This window comes from Ictidomys tridecemlineatus, chromosome X, assembly GCF_052094955.1.
Source record: "Ictidomys tridecemlineatus isolate mIctTri1 chromosome X, mIctTri1.hap1, whole genome shotgun sequence".
NCBI classification, from domain to species: domain Eukaryota; kingdom Metazoa; phylum Chordata; class Mammalia; order Rodentia; family Sciuridae; genus Ictidomys; species Ictidomys tridecemlineatus.
In genome coordinates this window covers 70,572,429-70,588,864 of record NC_135493.1, presented here as the reverse complement: position 1 = coordinate 70,588,864, position 16,436 = coordinate 70,572,429, and the positions used below count along the sequence as shown (strand labels likewise).

Genomic DNA, 16,436 nt, shown 5'->3' with positions numbered 1-16,436 from the left:
TCTCTCTCTGCTTTCTGATCATCACATGAGCTGCTTCCTTTCATCACACCCTTCCACTATGATGTTATGCTCCCTTCAAGCCCCAAGGAATGGATTTGGCAATCTATGGACTGAGATAGCTTCAACCATGAGTTCTCAAAATAAACTTTTCCTCCTCTAAAATTCTTCTTGACAGGTCTTTTCATCACAGCAGGAAAAAAATGACTAAAACAGAAATAAGCCAAACTCAGAACCTCAAAACTTGAGTGTTGTCTCTCTTTTGTGAAAGTAAGAGCAAAGAAAAAGAAATGTGGTTGAAAAAAAATAGGATATCATAAAGAAAAAGGGAAGATTAGTAATGTAGAAGAAGGAGACCAAGAGGGAGAGTAAAGGGATGAGTAAGGAGAAGTAATGCAGAATGAATTCTTAAAAATCATATTATGTACATATATAAACATACAAGAACCAATCAAATATAAATAAATAGATGAGCAAAAGGAAATCTAATAGAGGAAGGAGAATGGGGGATGGGAGAGAACATGAGTGTTAAGGGGGGAGAGAAAAGTGATAAATCACAAACTAAAATCATGTGTGAGCTTGTCAGGATGAACTCAACTACTGTGTATAACTGTAAAGCTCTAATTAAAAAATAAAATTACAAATAATAATACATGTTGGTGAAGATGTGCAGAAAAGGCTACACTTACACATTGCTGGAAGGGCATAAAATTGGTACAACCACATTGGAAAGCATTATTCTTCAAGACTAGGAATGAAATCACCATATCACCCAACTATACCACTCATTGGTATTTATCCAAAATAACTAAAATCAGCATAATATAATGGCACAGGCTCTTAAAAGTTTATAGCAGTACAGTTCAAAAGAGGCAAGTTATGGAAACAGACCAGGTACCCATCAACAGATGAATGTATTAAGAAAATATGGATACATACACAAAGGAGTTTTACCCAGCCATAAAAATGAGTGATATTTTGGTCTGTGCTGAGAAATACATGGATGTGGAGAACATCATGGTAAATAAAATAAGCCATTCAGAAAGTCAAAGGTCAAATGTCTTCTCTCATATGTGGAAGCTAGAACAATATAAGCAAAAAGGGGGTAAGATATATCATAAAAATAGAAAATAGAAGGGAGTAGAAGAAGGGCATAGAAGATTAAGGGGATGAATGAAAAAAAGGAGGAAATACAGAATGGAGTTGGCCAAATTATGCTATGTATGCATATGAATATACCACATTGAATTTTACCTTTATGTATATCTATAAAGTGTCAAGTAAAAAGCAATAAATAATAGAAGACCAGTATAACAGAGTGAGGAGAACAATGGGTTGGAGAAAGGGAGATAAAGACAAAGAACTGGGGAGTGAAGTGAAGCAAATTATATTTGATGCATGTATGATCATGTCAAAATGAACCCCACTATTATTCAGAACTATAATACACTAATAAAAATATTTTAAAATATTATTTGTGATGTGTAAATTTATGTTGCTCTTCCCACATCTTTGTCACTTATATTGTTTTATAAATAATTAAATATTTGGAGGAAAAAATAAGCAACATAACTGGAAGAGAGGATTTTGAAAAATGCAAAAAATGTTATTACAAAAAATGATAATATTTGAAGTGATGGATATGCTATTTGATAATTACATAATGCACAAATGTGTGCTGAAATGATAGAATTTGATCATTGCACAGTGTCAACATGTATCAAAACAGTATATTGTATTACACGAATATGTATAATTATTATGTGCCAATCAAAATTTTATAAAGAATAGACATTCACTTAGTTCATGGCTCTGGATACTGAGAAGTTCCAAAGCATGGTCCTGGCCCCTGCAGAGAACTTTCTTGTTGTATGATAACTTGATAGAAGGCATAATAGTTTTTAGTTACCTTTGCATGTCTGTGACCAAAAGACCCAACAAGAAAAATTTAGAAAAAGAAAAATTTATTTTGGCTCAACTTTCAGAGGATCAGTCCACTGTGGGTCAACTCCATATATTCGTAAAGTAATACAGAAGATCATGGCAGAAGAGCAAGATAGAAGAAAGCAGCTCAGGGCATGACAACCAGTAAGTAGATAGGGAGCTGTGCTCACCAGGCACAAAATATTAATCCCAAAGGCATGCCCCTATTGACCTACTTCTTCCAGCCATACCCTGTCTTCCTATAGTTACTATGCTGGTAATCCATATCAATGAATTCATCCACTGATTAAGCTATACCACTTACAATCTAATCATTTTATCTCTGAATATTCTTTCATTTTCTCACACATGAGCTTTTGGGGGACATTTCATATCTAAACCATAACATATGAAAAGACACCAAGTGTGTGCTACCTCCAGTCTCTTGCTTTTCTTACAAATCCATCAGTTATATCAAGTGGTCCCAACCCTCATAATTTCATATAATCTTAATTGCTTCCAAAGGGCCCACCTCTAAATACCATTAATATATAAATATAAAGATTAATATTCCAATGCATCAGCTTCTCAGGGACATATTAAAATGGTAGCATACATAGATTACAATAACTACTATGAAGGAAATAAAGAGTGATATGAGAGGCAGTCGTGGTGGAGGCTGAGCTAAGATTTTAAATAAATATCCCAGGGAAGCCTTATTCTAAGGAGTACATATAAGATGGGACATTTGGATGAAAAGGAGTCAACCATGCTAAAGTGGAGGAATAGCGTTCCAAGAATAGTAAATATCAAGGGTAAAAAGCTTTCTAGACATGTCAGAAATGTCAGGAGAACATTTTGGCTGTAGCAGTGAATGTTATAGAGTAGGATGGGAAGATATTTAAGAAGTAGGTCAGAGCCCAGATCTTAGAGGTCTTTTTGAACTTAATGAGGAATTCTGATTTTATTTTGAATATGTTCAGATATTTTGAAGTGTTTTACACCAAAGCTTGATGTCTATTTTACATCCTACTGTGTTGAGAGTGGACTTTTTGAGGAGTGGGCCAAACTAAAAAGATGGATGAAAGCCATTGTAGTAATCGAGATAAAAGATATAATGAAAATGGAAGCACAGAGAATTGGAGTGATTTGAACTTTATATTTGGAGGTACAATTAATAGAACATGCTAAAGGACTGGATGTTTGAGATGAGGAAAAGAGAGCATTAAAGCATGAAATATATTTCTTTAGCTTACACAAATAAATGGATATGTGCTATTTACTCTGATGACGAATACTTTGCAGAACAGGTTTAGGGAGGGGATTGAGAGTTTTATTTTGCCAGGTTTGTATATGAGATGTCTTTGAGATATCTATATTTAGGTGACAAGTACTTAGTGAAATATTTAAATCTGGATCTCAGGGTGAAGTTAAATTTGTAGATACATATATTTGTGAGTTGCAAATGCAGATGAATCTTGAAACCATGGAAATCATCAACTAGGAAGAAAGGGTGAAGAAACAAAAGAAGCAAATTCATGTAAATACTCTATATTAGCCCAGAGTTTAAGAAGAACCAATATGCTAAGGATAATTCTAAGGAACAATAATTGAAAGTTAAAGAAAACCAAGATAATACAGCATCATGGAAGGTGAAAGAAGAAACAACGAAAAAACAATGGAGTTGTACTTCCTCAAAATTGTTTTGGTAAACCATGGTCCTGTGTGGTTCAATATGAATTTTAAAACATTCTTTCTATTTCTATAAAATTTCCATTTGATATTTTGATAGCAAAGGCATCAAATCTGTAGATCTGTTTAGTTAGTAAGGACATTTAAATATATTTTTTAAATATTTATTTTTTATTTGTACTTAGACACAATACCTTTATTTTATTTAATTATTTTTATGTGGTGCTAAGGATCAAACCCAAGGCCTCGCAGTGTACTAGGCAAGTGTGTTACCTCTGAGCCAAAACTCCAGACCCAGGATATTTAAATATTAAGTTGTCCAATAGATGGTCATGGGATGTAAGACCTCTTGGTTTGTATCCTCTTTAATTTTTTGTATTAATTTGTAACTTTCAATATACATCCCTTTCAGCTTCTTAGTTTACTTTATACTTAAGCATTTCATTCTTTTTAGTGTTGTTGTAAATAGGATTGTTTCCCTAATTTCTTTTTTGGTATGGCTTGTCATTGGTATATTAAGAGAGAGAGAGAGAGAGAGAGAGAGAGAGAGAGAGAGAGAGAGAGAGAGAGAGAGAGAGAACAACTTTTCTATGTTGATTTTGATCCTTAAATTATCTTTGTTTGTCATAACAATTTTAGTGGAATCTTTAAAGTAGTCTACATTTGAAAGCATGTCACATGCAAGCAAATGATTTTCCATGTTCTTTTCTGATTTTGATGCCTTTTATTTCGTTATTTATTTTCTTTCTGGTTTCTCTGACTAGGACATTCAGTACTACGTTGAATAGGCGTGATGGGAGTGGACATCCTAATCTTATTCCTCATCTTAGACGAAAAGTTTGGTTTTCACCCTTGAGTATGATGTTTGCTGTGTGTTTGTAAAATATCATTTTATTTTGTTGAGGTAATGTCCCACTATTTTTAGTTTTTACAGAGTTTGTATCATAAAAGTGTATTGAAACTTGTCAAATTCATTTTTATTCATCTATTGAGATCACCACATGATTTTTAGATTTCATACTGTTAACATGGCATATGATATTAATTTTCATGTTGAACCACCTTTGTATGCTAGGGATAAATCCAACATGGATATTTATGATCCTTACAAAGCAGTATGGATTCTTTTTAAAGAATTTTTGTATGTAATTTCACTAAGGATACTGAGCAGTAGGGGTTTTTTTCTGTGATGGGTTTTTCTGGCTTTGTTATGAAGATAATGCTGTTCTCATAGAGTTAAGAAGTGTCCACTTCTTGATGTAAAATATTTTATAAAGATACAAATTATCAAACCAGCATGAAAGTGGCTCCAGAGGCTGAGGCAGAAGGATCGTGAGTTCAAAGTCAGCCTCAGCAAAAGCAAGTTGTTGTTAAGCAACTTAGTGAGACCCTGTCTCTAAACAAAATACCAAATAGGCTGGGGATGTGACTCAATGGTCTAGTTCCCCAGAGTTCAATCCCTGGTACCAAAAAAAAATCATTTTAAAAAACAGAATAATATTGGCAGAAGGCAGGGATATAGGCCAATGGAACATAACACAAAGCCTAGAAATTAATCCATGCATATAAGATTAACTGATCTTCAACAAATGTGGTAGCAATAAAAATTGGAAAAAGTAGGGGCTGGGGATGTGGCTCAAGTGGTAGTGCACTCGCCTAGCATGTGTGAGGCACTGGGTTCGATTCTCAGCACCACATAAATGTAAAATAAAGATATTGTGTTCACCTAAAAAAACTAAAAAAAAATTAAATATTCTAAAAAATTGGAAAAAGTATAGCTACTTCAACAAATGATGTATGGCTAACAAGAAAACCACATGCAAAGGAATAAAATTAGATAATATAACCATTGTGGAAGACAATATGGAGATTTCCTCAAAAATTTAAAACTAAAACAACCACATAATACACATGATGTAGCAATCTCATTACTGGGTATATATATCCAAAGAAACTGAAATCAACATGTTAAATCTATATCTGCAATTCCATCATCATTGCAGCATTATCCACAATAGCCAATAGAATCAACCTAAGTATCCATCAGTATATCAATGGATAAAAAAATATATGGAACATATACACAAAGGAATACTATTTGGCTTAAAAAAGAAGGAATTTTTTGTCATTTGTGACAAAAAATGGTGAATCTGGAAGACATTATGATATGTGAGATTAGCCATACGCAAAAGGGAGAGAAATATAGGAGAGGATGTGGGAAAATTGGAACCTTTGAACTCTGTTGATAGACTGGAAAATGGTACAAACACCAAAGAAAACAGGGTGGAAGTTTCTCAAAAAATTAAAAATTCAGCAAGGCACAGTGGCACATGCCTATAATCCCAGCAGCTCTGGAGGCTGAGGCAAAAGGATCTCAATTTCAAAGTCAGCCTCAGCAATTTAATGAGATCCTAAGCAACTTAGCAAGATCCTGCCTCAAATTAAAAAAAAAAAATTAAAGGCTGGGGATGCATCTTGGTGGTTTAGTGTGTCTCTGGGTTCAATCCCCAATACAAAAAATAAATCCAATAATTCCACTTATGCAAGTTTCTATCTGAAAAAATTGAAATCGAGATCTTGTGGGGTTTTGTGTGTGTGTGTGTGTGTGTGTGTGTGTGTGTGTGTGTGTTTGTGGTGCTGGGGATTGAACCCAGAGCCTTATGCATGCAAGGAACAGACTCTACCAACTGAGCTATATCCCCAGTCCTGAAATCAGGACCTTAATGAGATAACACTACTCCTATTTCACTTCAATACAATTCATAATTGACAAGATATGGAAACAACCAATATGTTGATCTACAGATGAATAGACTTTTAAAAAGGTTGTTCTATATGTACAATGTAATGCTATTTACCCTTTAGAGAAGAAAGAAATTCTGAAATATGCAACAATATGGATGAATCTTGTGAACATTATATTAAATGAAAAAGCCAGTCCCATAGATATTGAATGATTCCATTTATCAGAGTTACTTAAATAACCATAGAATCAAAGAATAAAATGGAGGTCACCATGGGAGGGCAGAAACAGGAAGTTTCTAATCATCAGGCATAAATTTAAATTTTCAGTTTAGCAAAATGAATAAATTCCATAGATCTGCTGGACAGCATTGTACTTATAGTAAACAATAATATATTGTAAAATAAATTTCATGGTAAGTGTTCTATAGCAATATAATTTTAGAAAATAAAGTGATCAAAATTTAAAAGTTGTGACAGGAAATTTGATGTCAAAAAATATCCGTGGGATTTGACAACATGAAGATCATTGATGATCTGAATGAGAGTATTTATAATAAGCAGACTTTATTTTTTAATTAATATTAACATGAAAAGTGCTCTACACGTTATGTCATTTCATTCTCACAGTGATCTGTAAGGCAGGGACTATTATTTTTGCCACATACGAGATGAAGAAAATATGGCCAAGGGAGATGAATAATTTGGCCAAACTAAGTTGGCAGAGCTGGGATTCTATGCAATCCCCCAAACTCATAAAAAAAACATTTGACAAAATGGATAAATGTGTTCAACAAAAGCATACTTAAGGATGCATATTCAAAATCTCTGTTCTACTCCAGTTTAAAAAAAAAGGAACATTATAGAAAGGGCCCATTTTGCATTTGGCTAGTTATTTCTATCAGAATGGCAAATAAATTTTTTGTATTACATAGAAGTATATTGCCGCAACCCGGCTGGGCACAGAATAACAAGCCGCTCAAGCAGGAACAAAGTTTTATTTTAAAAAGGCCGCCAGTGCCCCGTGTGCACCCGGCTAGCAAGCTGGTCCACACATGTGTGTGCGTCTACCGGAACCGGGGGCCTGGACCTCCCCCGGAAATTCCCTCCTACTATCCTTCCCCAACCAATGGGAATTCTCTGGGAGTCCTGTAACATGAGTCCGTAGCAGGTGATGTGAACAGCAGGAGTCCAATTTCCATATGAATGTAAATCTTAACATAATCATATCATCTCAATGGCTAGCTGGCAGTCACCTAAACCAAAGGTGCCATGTATCATAATACTTTTGCTGTGGCTCCTAGCAGTATATGATTGGGCAACACAGAAAATTGTCCAACTCTTCTACATTGTGTACCGTAATTTCATTTTTTCTTTTTTCTATTTATTTATACATATTTTAATCAATGCATTATAATAGCATAAAGGTGAAGTTCACTGTGGTATATTTATATATGTACATAGGAAAGTTTTAACAGATTCATTCTACTGGTCTTCCCTTTTCCTGTCCCTCCTCCCTCCCCTTCAACCCCGTTCCTCAATTCCACTGATCTCTCTTTTATTTTCATGGGATTCCTCCCACTTTTGCCTTATTTTTTATAACATCCACATATGAGAAAAAAAATTCAACAATTGATTTTCTGAGTCTGATTTGTTTTAATTAGCATGATGTTCTCCAATTCCATCCATTTAGCAGTAAATTCCCCAATTGCATTCTTTATGGCTAAGTATTTTTAACAGAATCCAGTTTGGAGTGACTTACAGATGAAAGAAAAGGACAGTATTTCTAAATGACCCTTTTCAAAGTTTCTTCAAATTGAACACAGAAATAGCCACAGAGGTAGATAAAGGGGACTGTGAGATCAAGGAAGAAAGTTTTTGTAACGGAGAGATACTACAGCATGTTTGTAGGATGATCCATTAGAAAAAAAAAACATGTAGGAGGGGGCAAGAATGGAAATTGAGATGATGTCATTGAAAAAATGAGAGGGTTTGGGATCTAAAATGTAGGTAGAAAAATTGACCTCATATAAGAGAAGAATATCCTCATTGTAATAGAAGGTGTAAAAACTAGGTCCAATCACAAATACATTTATAGATTTAGTTATGCAGAAAGAAGGACATTTCTGTTTAATGGATTCTATCTTCCAGTCCAATTGATGTATGTACCAGAGTACAGAGGTTTTAGAAAATCTCTACATGCTCCTGGATTATATGAATGGTGGCAGCAGGCAGCCAAGAAGACCCTGGGAGACTTAGGTTCTGAAAGGAAGGCCTTGTGGTTCTCTTGCTCAACCCTACTTAACATACATCTTCCTTGTTCAAAGGAGACCTGCCCTAACTTGAGGGCCCTAAGGGCTGGGTGTGGAGAGAAAGGGCACAAAAGGCCACAGAAAGGGGAATTTAGGACTTCAACTGTGAACTTTTCTGACTTCATTTTTTTTATGATTCCTGGATTTGTGACCCATTCCCCTGTGGTACAGTACCAGAAGAGATGTTAAAATTCCTTTAGTTCTGGACTTTGTAACCTTCAGTGCTGAGCTGTAGCCATAAAAGCCATGCACTTGTCAATGGATTTTTTCAACAAGCATAATCTCCTTTCCTATGTAGTTCCAGAGTAAAATTTAGACAGACCTCACTTCTAAACCACTCACAGAATTGCACCTTTCCAGTGCACACACAGTACATGCATTTATACCTTTTCACTTTTCCAGTGCACATCAATACCACTTACCCCTATCAAGATATATATGCCTCTAAAATGCATGTATCTCATACCCAATCATTTGCACACATGCAAGCCTGCACATGCTCGCAGATCCACCTTCCACACATAATTCAACACTTATTAAGGGATTACCCCATCCGGTGTCTGACACTGAACTACACACTGAGCCCCAAAATGAGTAGCACACATTTCAGCCTTTGAGATGTTCATATTTCAGGGAAGTGTGAAGAATAATTAGAAGGAATATTATAAGATAAATACACAGAAAACTGGAAAACAAAAGGTAAAAGGTGCATGGGTAAACTGTCCATGGGGCTCCAATAGGATGAGGGACAATTCTTAGCAGGGAAGCTTCAAAGAGAACTCCCTGGATAGGAACTCTGTCATTGTTGTTTCATGTCTGAGCATAACAAGGTAAGTTGTTATATCATTGTTGTTGTTTTTTTCTGGTTATTTTTGGGGGGGGGTTGATTGGGAATTAAATCCAGGGGCACTTTACTTATGAGCTACGTCCCCACCTCCTACCTTTTGTTAAGACAGGGTCTTGCTAAGTTGCTTATGTTGGCCTCGAACTTTGGATCCTACTGCTCAACTTCCCAAATTGCCAGGATTACAGGTATGTGCCAGCACAACAGCAAGTTGCCACCTCTTATTTCTCTAATACTAATGCAATATGAGTTAATTAAAAAGAATTACTAATTTTACTATAAGTTCTATGCCAATGCCTTGAATATATCACCTCACCTCTCTTTAAACTCATTCTGTTCTGCTGAAAAATGGGGATGATTGTTCATAGCTCACAAAGCTGTTGCAGAACTAAGTAAAAGGAAAGATTGTAAAAAGCACTCTAAATTTTCAGGCACTTGTTCAAAATGGGAATTGTCTGTCTAATTTGCTGGTGCCTTATAGGAGTGTGCTGCCTCATGGCCCCATTTCTCAGTTAAGGGACAAAAATCCTAAGGCTTTTGGGCATTGAGCCAAAAGGGTAGAATGTAAGCTTCCTGTCACCCCCCTCACCCAGCTTCTCCTATATTTATCATTTTATCCCATCCTCCTGGGGTTCATTATTGCCAAATCTTGAAGAATGCATTTGGGCCTTTGAGCTTCATGATTTCTGACTCTTGAACCAAACATGACCCCTTTGAGGTTGGAAATCCATTTACTTTTGGCAAAGTCACAACATCTTGTTTCAAAGAAAAGGGGAGTTAAAAAAAACTCTAGCTCACAAAATCTTAGGGAGTTTTATAACCAAAGCTTATAAGACATTTTTGGAGCTGAGTTCACTCTTACAACAGAGCCCTTGGATGATTTAAGTGTAAATGAATCAGAAGGGTCCAGATCAGATTTCCCTTGAAATACACAAAGTTTAGAAATGGAAGGAGTGCAGGCTCAGCCAAGAGCACTCTCTGTTTGGGCAAAGCCCCCAGGGTGGCTGGAATCATAGTATTTGTGAAGATTTCCCACGGAGACACAGAAGTGAATCCCAGAGAACTGTGCATTAAACAACAGAGGGCTCTAGGCACCTTCCTCAATTCCTGTGCCCGTGCCCATGCCCAGGCCACCCAAGGGCCATAGGAGCTCCTGTGTAGGGGATGGCCAACCTCCAGGAATGGCTCTATAAATGAGCATCTCTGGACGTAAAGGAAAGATAGAAGTTTTACTCTCAGTTTAGAGCCCCTTAGTATAATAATGGAGACAAGCAGAATACACAGGATACTCCACTAAAAGAGCAGGCTCCTGTGCCATGGAAGAGGTCCAACACAAGCTAATAGCAGCAGCAGGGAAAAGTAAATAACATAGAGAAATGGTAAGAGCACTGGACAAGAGTCAGGAGACTTCTAGATCTAAGTTGTTAAGTGCCACTCTTCCTTCACACTTTTCCAATCCCACTTATACCCAATCAATCAATAATCAAGTCTTGTAGATAGTGATTCTTTCACAAATCTATCTCATTTTCTGTCACTCTAACAATGTCTTAACTTAGATATTATCACTTCTATCATGGAACTTTTTAACTATTTTCTGGTGGTGTCCCTGATTGCAGTGTTTCCTCTCCAGCCCATCTTTCACAGGAGACTCAAGAGTAGTCCATCTAAGGACACAAATCAGATGATGCTAACCCTCTGTTTAAGATCCACCTATTATTCCCCATTTCTTATAAGATAAAATATTATATCAGGTATAAATACAGTGATGTTTATGACCTGATCTATGCCCTACCTTTATATTTTACATATCACAACTCAAGCTTTTTAAACTGGAAATCATAAAGTTTCCCAAAATTATAATATCTCTCTCTACAGCTATACATCTGTATCTATTTCTACCCATCTATATATCTAATATGTATATTTATGAGGCATTTATCTTAAATCCATGCTGGAACAGAGTATAAACAAAAAAACAAACAAGTCTGTTTTTTAAATAACCAAGTTAAGGTAAACTGAAGGATTATAATTTTGTACTTGATACCATTCTAAATATTTCATGTGCTTTAATACATGTATTCTCCCACCAATCCTATGAGATTCTATTCCAATTTCATATAGCAGGAAAGTGAGGCAGACGCAGGTTAGGTAGTTTTCCTTTGCATTTATAACTAATAACTAGCAGAGGCTGAATATGAATGCAACTAAGCACCAGGGATGTAACATCAGATAGTACCTATAACTAGTTTTACAGACATTTCCTTCTACATCTAATGCCTTCATATATTCTGCCTTTTGTGACTGAAGTACACACTTCCCTTTCTCTAATTTAGAAAGTTTCATTTAATAGCATAATTATTGCTGATAACAAATAACTGCATATTTTGAAATATATATTAGGGAGGATTTTGAGTGTTCCCCAAACAATAAGTGTTTCAGATGAGGTATATGATGATAACACATCGTATATAAATATTGAAATATCACACTGTACTCATGAATATGTACAATTATTAGTCATTTCAAAATAAAGTTATGTATACATATACATATATACATGTTTTTTATATATACATGTGTTTTTCTTTTTTTAACCTTATACTTGTTTTTCAAGACCCAACTCAAATTCCATGTCCTCCAGGGAGTCTTTCTTGAATTATCCTTACTCTTTTTCTGATTCTTCTACAATTTTCCATAATTTTGATAAATTACTTATGCTGTATGGGAGACAATTATGTATCTCTCACTAGCCAGTGAGTGTCCTGAGAGGGTGAATAGTGTCTTTTTCATATTTGCAACACTATTCACAGCCTAGCACTAGCATGTGGTGGGCTATCAGTAGATGTTAATAACTCATCATCTGACTTTTCCTGGTGTAGTTTTTGTTAAAATGGAACTGGTTTTATGCATGTATGAATGTTTAGTCTTATTGGGCCCTGTTTTGTAAATACCAGTGGTATTTCTAAGTTATTACAGTATCACCCACCCTCTAAAACATCTTTATGGACTGGTAACAACCTGCTTGAGGAACACTGGGATAACCTCTGAGCAGAGACAGGGAAGTACAATGGAAACAGTACAGGCTTTGGAATCAAGTAGTACTGTATTTAATTTATACTATTTATATGGTTATTTGATTCAAGGTTATTACTTAACCTCTCTGATATTCAGTTCATTTGACTGTGAAAAGGAACTAATAACCTATTGCCTCAAATGTTACAATCAATTTCTGAAATCAAGCTTCTGAAAATGAAAAGTATCTTACAATCTATATGTATATTTTCTTTAGGTTCCTGACTATATTTACTTTCTGTCTGCCTTTCTAACTTTTTCTTTCTTCTAACAAGTGTTTGTTAAATTAATAGGGAATTTTTCAATCTGTAGCATCTTAGAATAAAGAAAATGGCAATGTTTACTTTATAAGCTATTGCAAATATTAAATGACCTCTTATATAAAATAATGTGTAGTAGGTGATCAGTACATAACTGATTAAATCAGCAGGTTGGAAAGTGAAAATATCGTGAATTGAAAAACATTTATAATTTTAAATTCTTTCCCTTTGCTTATGCCCTCTAGACTTTGATAATTTATCTCTCAGTCTTAAAAAAAATGGTGACCTGCATGCTTTTCAAAATGTGGCATTATGTCATTCTCAGAGTACCCAAGAGAAAAATATGTCTTGAATTTGCTAACTAATTTATTAATTCATGCAAACATATAAGTCTCTACTCTTTGTAACACACTACTTTGGGTACTTCTAAACCAAATATAAAGAAAACAATAATCTCTGTGTTCATGAAAATATCATTCTTGCAAGGGAATCAAAAGCATGAAATGAGGATACAGAGGACTGGAAATAGGAGATGAATTTAAAGAAAATTTCAGGAAAACCTCACTGAATAAGTGACTTTTGAGCAAAGACCATGTGGATGTTTAAAGGAAGAGCATTCCAAGCATAAGGGACTGTGAATTCCAAAATCATAAGACAGGAGCACGCCTGATATATTTGAGAAAAAAGTAAGGAGGTCAATGTGACTGGAGTAAGCGAATATCATGAAGAGTGGTAGGAAGACAATGTGGGAAGGGTATGTGATAATGCGACAGGGGCACAAGGTTATATGGGCCTTTGAGAATCAGAGAGTGTTACATTTTTGTTTCGGTCATCAGATAACGATTTACAAAATTCATAATGAGAATTGTAATCCATTGTCTATACATATATTTATATTATTTTTTCTTTATTCTGATTATCTAAGATTCCTTCTATTATTTCTTTCTGTTTTAAGAACTTCCTCTTGCCATTGTTTAAGGAGAAGTCTACTAGCAGCAAACTCCTTTAGTTTTCCCTTATGTGAAAATGTCTATTCCTACTTGATTCCCAAGGGATAGTTTTGTCAGACATAGAATTTGCTTTTGAAAGTTCCTTTACTTCAGAACTTGTTGTGCCACATCTGTTTTATTTCCATAGTTTCTGATGAGAAATTTAATCAGTCTAATTGGTGTTCCTCTATACATCAGGTGTTGATTATCTCACTACCTTCAAGACTTTGGTTGCCTTTAATTTTCAGAAGTTTAATTTTGGTGCCATGTTGCACATTTTCTTGAGGTTGCCTGAATCTCTTAAATTTGATGGTCTTTCACTAATTATCTGGCATATTTCTTTAAATATTCTTGAGTTCCATTATAATTTTTTTTCTTTACTGGACTTCAATGATACAAATATTGGACATTAGGTTAATGTCCTATAGGTTTCTGATACTATGTTCAATTTTTTCAGTCCTTTTTTTAAATTCCGTCTGTTCTTCATATTGGGTAAATTCTATTAATATGCCCCAAAGTTTATTAATTCTATTTCCTGTTAGCTCTTGTTTTACTCTAAGTTCATCATCCAACTGGTTTTTAATTTATTGTATCTTTTCATCTATAATTTTCATTAGGTTATTTTTATAACTTCTATTTCTTCATTGAGATTTTCTATTTTTTTCATAAATTTCATGAAATTTTGTATTTGACTATTGGAACATTTTATGGCAGCTACTTCAAAATCCCTATCAGATAATTCCAACATCTGGTTAATTTGATATTGATGCCAGCTTATTTTTCCCATTCAAATTTTGATTTTCTTAGTTGGTTTGACAGATAATTTTTTATTGCATCCTGTACATTTTGTCCATTATGTTATGAACCTCTAGGTTTTTAGCACGCAATCATCCCATTTAGGTTTAGCCCACAAGTCCTGGCCTACTTTTGTGGACTGATTCCTGTGATAATTAAATTTCCAAGACCTTTGTGCTTTTATTTTTATTTGCTTTATTTATCTGGTGCTGAAAAGCTCCCATTGATTTCTGTTGGTGCTGAGGAGAAGAAGATACTTTCTCCAGGTCAACACACCTAGAATATCTAGTTTGAGGGCAAAGGTCTCTGAACCTCAGGGAGAAAGAACTTCTGAGGCTGGACCAGTTGCATCAAGAGGTGTCATTTGAGTGCCTCCCAATTGTGTGGTGTCTCCTGGTGGAGGAGGGAAAGTTCAAGCCTGATGGGAAAGGAAAGCTTTTCTTTTTGGCACTTATTTCCACCAAATTCCTCATAATTTCCTCTTACTAGTGCTACCAAACTCTCTGTGCATTATTGGTGGAGTTCCTTTCGATTAGGGAGACAAACATATGTATCTATTGGGGCTGGAAAAACTTGGACTGGGTTACCTTCTTCTATTGGATAAGGGGGTATATTAAGATACCATGATTCAATGCTAACTGGTTTGCTTCCTCTTTCTGCCTATCCAAGTTCCCTTTATAAGTCTCTTTATATCTAGCATTTATTTTTGTACTTGACCAGGAGAAGCAAATACATCATTCTGGACCAACTTATCTTCTGGCTACTCTCCAAAAAATGATATTGTGAAAAGAAAAGTATTAAATTTTGGACATTAATAAGGAGGCTAATGCATAAATTCATGTAGGAGACAATGATTGCTTGAAGCAGGGTGGAAGCACTGGAGGTGATTAGAGGTGGCCAGATTCTGGATATATTTGAAAGTAAAGCAAATAGGTCTTACTGGAAAATTGGCTGTGGTTGGTGTGAGAGGAATCATGGATTTTAGGCAACTAGAGGTATGCAGTTTTTATTCATTGAGATGGGGAACTTGTGGTAAGAATAATCTTGAGTAGAAGAGATTTGAGTTCAGTTTGAGATATAGTCAGTTTGTGATGTTTAATGTATATGTGAATTGAGTTGTGAAATAGGTAGTTGTATATGTAAGTCTAAAGTTCAGGGAAGAGGTGCTACTTGGAGATAACTCTTGGGAGTTTTTATTGTATGGAATATGGCACACATGAAGCATAAACCCATTTTTTTTCATTGACATCCATTTCATTTTGAGGGAAGTATTCCATATAAGTCATATTGTTTACATTATATAATAACAGTCCAAGTTAAAAATCCCAGCTTTCACTCTAAAGATCATTTAGCATTTTTAAATGCTGAAATGGATATTTTAGTAGTTGTTTTGGTTAACAAGGCATAGAGATATGTTTGCCTTACTTCAGGTAATGGAAAGTTATTTTAAGGACATATGGAGTATAAAGTAAAATAGGAACCACCCCATTTGTCAGGACAGAAGATGACTCAGTGATGTACATTGTTTCTGATCTGGTATCCTGCCACATGGAGACTCTGTTTCTAATTCTACCAATCTTGATAGAATTGCTGAACTTTCCCTATCTTAAATTCAAACGTCCCAAGAATAAGATATTAGTGGTTTGGCAGCTATAAACCAGGGTTAGAATACCTGGATTAGATGAAGTTCTCTTATCAGATTATGTCATTGCCCATGAATAGCATGTGAATGGGTACCTATGCTTCAAGTGGCTCAAATTCTGGATCTAATTATCTGTAGATGTGATGCCAAGGTCTCATGGGAACAAAC

General features: G+C 35.1%; 1 long non-coding RNA gene across 1 annotated transcript in view; it reads left to right on the top strand.

Moving 5' to 3' along the window:
- Positions 1-9,798, top strand: part of LOC144371627 (uncharacterized) — a 41,785-nt gene extending 31,987 nt beyond the window's left edge. The window contains exon 3 of the long non-coding RNA XR_013431580.1: positions 9,623-9,798. This is a non-coding gene — a long non-coding RNA (uncharacterized LOC144371627). The remainder of the gene's footprint in view (positions 1-9,622) is intronic.
- Positions 9,799-16,436: the final 6,638 nt, after the last annotated feature.